The sequence below is a fragment of the Babylonia areolata genome, chromosome 18, assembly GCF_041734735.1.
Source record: "Babylonia areolata isolate BAREFJ2019XMU chromosome 18, ASM4173473v1, whole genome shotgun sequence".
Taxonomy (NCBI): Eukaryota; Metazoa; Mollusca; class Gastropoda; order Neogastropoda; family Buccinidae; genus Babylonia; species Babylonia areolata.
The window spans coordinates 65,635,530-65,640,529 of record NC_134893.1 but is presented as its reverse complement, the minus strand read 5'-3'; the positions used below and the strand labels follow the sequence as shown (position 1 = coordinate 65,640,529).

At 43.9% G+C, this 5,000-nt stretch overlaps 1 protein-coding gene across 2 annotated transcripts in view; it reads left to right on the top strand.

The window, feature by feature from the left end:
- The window catches only part of LOC143293013 (uncharacterized), a 67,850-nt gene that overhangs the window by 7,559 nt on the left and 55,291 nt on the right, over positions 1–5,000 (top strand). The gene's annotated exons all lie outside the window — the stretch shown is intronic.

The following is a 5,000-nucleotide window of genomic DNA, read 5'->3' as shown; positions in this document are numbered from 1 at the left end:
GGCCTGTCAGATTCTGCCACAACACGGCTCCTCTCAGTCTGGTGGAGGGGTGAATGCAATCGTTTGGGGATGTCCCAGGACGTGTCCGCTTCGACTGTCTCAGACAAACCGTCCCCATGTCGAGCAGTAAGAGAGGGTTTCCTCGATATTCGAGACCACTTCGAGTGTTTCATTGAGGAAATCAGCTTATCCGCCGAGTTCAACCCTGTTGACATATTTAATGATGGGAACAAAACGCGTGGGGTGAAAAGGGAGACAACTGTATTCACTCGTTGGGAAGGGGATAGGGGTTATTTTTAGGGCGTGGTGCACTCAAGAGACAAGGGGTATTTTCATTAACTCTCTCCATACGAACGGCGAAAGAGACGACGTTAACAGCGTTTCACCCCAATTACCACCATCAAAATATTGCAAGCGGAACGCTCTTATACTGAAGAGGTGAATGTTGACAAAGAATACCACAAGTCTGACGACGGAAGCTAAAGGTTGTATCATTGAGACACTCACTGGACATCCGAGGGGTCTGTGTAGAAGAGAAGAGAGGACTGGCCGTACTGAGTGAGTTAACCTTGGACGAGACGTCTCAGAGAGGAAGTCGAACGTTAGGCGAGAGGTATTTCAAAATCAGCGCCTGTGGTCAAAACATGAGGGTACTCTTCTTCTTCTTCCTCGTTCGTGGGCTGCAACTCCCACGTTCACTCGGATGCACACGAGTGGGCTTTTATGTGTATGGCCGTTTTTACCCAGCCATGTAGGCAGCCATACTCCGTTTTCAGGGGTGAAACATGAGGGTACGTTCTGGATGAGAGAGAGATAGTATGGTTACTGTATTCACTCGTGGTGTCGTTAGGGGTCTTCTTCTTCTTCTTCTTCTCATTGTTATTATCGTTATTGTTGTTGTTGTAATTGCATTTATTACGTTTTGTACGATGTTTCAGATTTGGAGGTAGGCAAAGTACGAAAATGTACTTAAAAAAACCCAACAAAAACGGAACGTGATAACTGGATTCACTCCTGTTTTTGTTGTTGTTGCTGTTATCATCACCATCATCATCGTCATTATTGTTACTACTACTACTACTGTTACTACTACCACTACTACCATTCTTCTTGTTTTATTCTATTCATTTTATTTAATTTTTTTAAAAATCTATTTATTTATTTTTAAAAGTTTGTTTTGATAAGGTATTACAGATTTAGCGCTGGTGGTCAGAATGTGAGAGGGGGGTCAGGGGGATGCTTGTGGTCCGGCCCCCTGTCACCTCCTCCTTTTTTTTCCTTTTCTTTTCTTTTTTATTTCAACACCTGTAGCAACGCTGTGACTGCGCGGGTTCAGCTGGTGGGCCGTGAAAATACAATTACCCTACCCCACCACCCCCCATCCACCCGCATGCTCCCTTGTTTCGGGATCATCCGGGTGTAGCAGATTTTCGTATCCCCGTTGGGTTTTAACCCGGGGTAAAACATGGCTGGTCTAGACCCCGGGGTTTATAATAATGATAATGATGATAGTGATAATGATAATAATGATAATATGCAGGCTTATATAGCGCAGTACCTCCATCTCAGATGAGGCTTACCCGCGCTTCACAATGAAATGTACAAATTTAAGGCAAAGTGACGTAAAGGTATGTACAAGGTGACGTAAAGGTATGTCCAAAGTGACGTAAAGGTATGTACAAAGTGACGTAAAGGTATGTCCAAAGTGACGTAAAAGTATGTACAGAGTCAATACAGTGTCACATGATATTGACTAAAATATACATGCTTAAACCTAAGTGACATAAAAATATGTAAATCAACATCACAGTCTCATGTAGACCAGCCCCCGTGGGTAAACTTAACAGTAGTCAGAACTGACCATCATAGCTGGATTCCCCCCCCCCCCCCCACACACACACACAATCCCTACCTCCCACCCCTTTGAAATGACCACCGGGAGCAAATTTGGCCCAGTTAGAATCAATGCAGGCTTTCAAAGTTGACCTCGCTTCCGTTAAGTCATACTGCAGAGGGGGGAGGGAGGTGGTGGTGGTAAAGGCTCGCCCAGAATGACCCTGGCCACCCTTCGTTTTCAAATAGCTCTTAAACCCATAAAAGGGGGTTAATTTCCAAGTAAAGGGCAGGTGGTGTTGGTTGCACCTGTGGTGGTGGGTAAGGTGGTCAATCTTGACTGGCCACCAATGACTTTGGAGGTTAGCCTAGACTGACCAGGGGTAAAATCCAGTAGGGGGTAGTTTGTGACTGTAACACCGGGTTTGAAGGTACGGTGGGACACCTTTTGGATGACGTCAGTGTCACTTAACGTGACTGTCGCCCTGGCTGGATGTGAAGCGGGGTGGGGGGTCCTGGGGAAAGCAGGAGACGAGGGTGGAGAAGGTGGATTTACGTGCGTGCTTTTATATATATATATATATTTTTTTTTTTATAATTTATTTTTTATTTATTTTATTATTTTAAAGAAGCAGATGTGGTATACTTAATTTGGCTCAGTCTGCACGCTTTGACGCCTTGAAACTGATGTGTGTGTGTGTGTGTGTGTGTGTGTGTGTGTGTGTGTGTGTGTGTGTGTGTTCGTTCTTTAGTCTAACGTCTTTTCACTATAAGTGATATTAGACGAGGATAGTGGGGGGAGTGGGGGGTGGGGGGGGATCGAGGGAGGGGAAAGAAATTACTGTGTACGCATGCGAGTATGTGAATGTGCGTGTGCGCGCGTGATAGTCTAGTGGTAAAGAACTCGCGTTGTGTGTGTGTGTGTGTGTGTGCGTGCGTGAGTGCATGCGTGTGTGCGTGTGTGTGTGTGTGTGTGTGTGTGTGTGTGTGTGTGTGTGTGTGTGTGTGTGAAATGGGTGAACACAAAATACGATCTTACCCCCCTCCCCCTCTTTCTCCCTGTCTCTTTCTGTCTCTTTCCCTCCTCTCTCTTTGAAGATGGATACTCTGATAATGAACTCCGACTTAGCCACATGAGATAACCAATAAGATTTTCATTGTTTCCTTAATGCTTTATTATTATATTATGTTATTGAACAGCCGAATAAGAGTATACCTATACATCTCTATTCCAGCAAGCCTTATACAACGAAGACCTAACGAAGAAGTGAGAAGAATGACCCTTTTAAGAACTCTGATAACACCACCATCCGAAATTGTTTCCACTTCTTTATGTGTGCGGTTATTAAATCTGGCCATCTTTAAGTTCCAACGAAAACTTGTCAGAAGACCGTTCAACTAAGCCACCTTGTCATACAGTTCCTAGACAATTTCCCGCATTTTACAGTGAGTGGATTTTAACTCTTAGATATGACCGGCTTAAAATATTAGCCAAGACAACGGTGAAAATTGATTTCCAATTAACAGACTTGAATTTTTCACGGGGTCTGTATTGGAAAAAAAAGGGGTAAAGATAAAGGAGCGAACAACATGCTTTGCCCCTGTACTTAGAAACCGGCGCAGACTCGCTGTGACGGGGGGCAGACTGGGTGAAAGATTAATGAGCGGGTGACGTCAGTTCCTGTCGCCATCCTGTGACAGAAGGGGGAGACAATGGAGCCATTACAGCCCCCTGCTTTACGGTCATTACAATAATGCAGGCGCCCACATAACCTTGCAGAGTGCGGGGTGTCTGACCCCCCCCCCCCTCCCGCCCACGCCCCCCCCCTCCCCCCCGTCACTACCGCCCCCCACCGTCTCCCAGTGGACTTGTCAAGTCGTTTTCTTTGTGACCACCTTTTGTTTTTTTTTGTTTTTGTTTTTTGTTTGTGGGTTTTTTTGTTTTTTTTTTTTCCTGCCACCCAGGTGGCTGGACACGCGTTTTGTGATTAGGGGGTGGGGGTGGGGGTGGTACAGTGATGATGGGGAATCAGGCTAGACCCAATTGTTCCCCCACAACATTCCAAGAAATGACATACCGGTTGTGTAAAGTTCCAAAGAGGAAAAGAAACAGAGCATGAGTTATTTAGACAACAGCAGCAGCAACAACAACAACAACAAAACAAACAAACAACAACAACAGCAGCAGCAGGAGGAGCAACAACAAACAGGAACGAAACAGAAACCGACATTCTAAGACCACAGTGATTGCAGTGCGTGTTTATTTCATTTTATATTTCATAGTTTTTATTATCATCAGTTTAAAAAAAAAAAATCACAACTTTACATCTTCGTAAAGATTTTGCACGTGAAACGAAATCAGTTTTCATACAAATGATTGTTTTCTTGGCCGAAAGTAAAAGTGTGTTTATAAATCGACGAAGAAGGGGTGTGATGGAGCGTATATGGGTCAGTTCGTGCGATTTGACGCCTCTGTGGCACTGAAACTGAAACCAGAAGGATGGATGAAACCAACCGACACCACTGTATTCGTTCTTTTTACGTTCTGACCATCCGTAATGTCAGAGGTCAGTGGCCTGCTCAATTATTTAAGTCGGGTGCATTGTGCGTTCAGAGTTGGCTCCCTCTATCTGTCTGTCTGTCTGTCTCCGTCTCTGTCTGTCTGTCTCTGTCTCTCTGTCTCTCTCTCTCTCTCTCTCTCTCTCTCTGTCAGTCTGTCTCTGTCTCTATGTCTGTGTCTGTGACTGCCTGTGTGTTCTATCTCTCTCCCACCTGATCCCTTTCCCACATCCTCCGCCTTTTGTCTTCCTGTCCCCCTCCCTCCCTCTCTCTCCCTTATCATTCATAGGTTCATGATTGTATTTTTAGTTCTGTTTCGCATTTCAATTACTCCTTAAGTTTCCCTTTTATTTGAGGAATATATCTATCTATCTATCTATTTATATATACATATATATATGCATATAATATCTATCTATCTATCTATATATACATATATATATACTCTGGTATTGCTTTTCAGTTTTTTAAAGACATGTTTCACTTTTTTTGTTTTGTTTTTCTCAATACATCCTCAATACAGCATCCGAGTTCGAGTCTTCTCTTTCTCTTTCGTTGTTTAGATGTTGCGCCTTCTGTGATAATACATCTGCACATATATATTTATA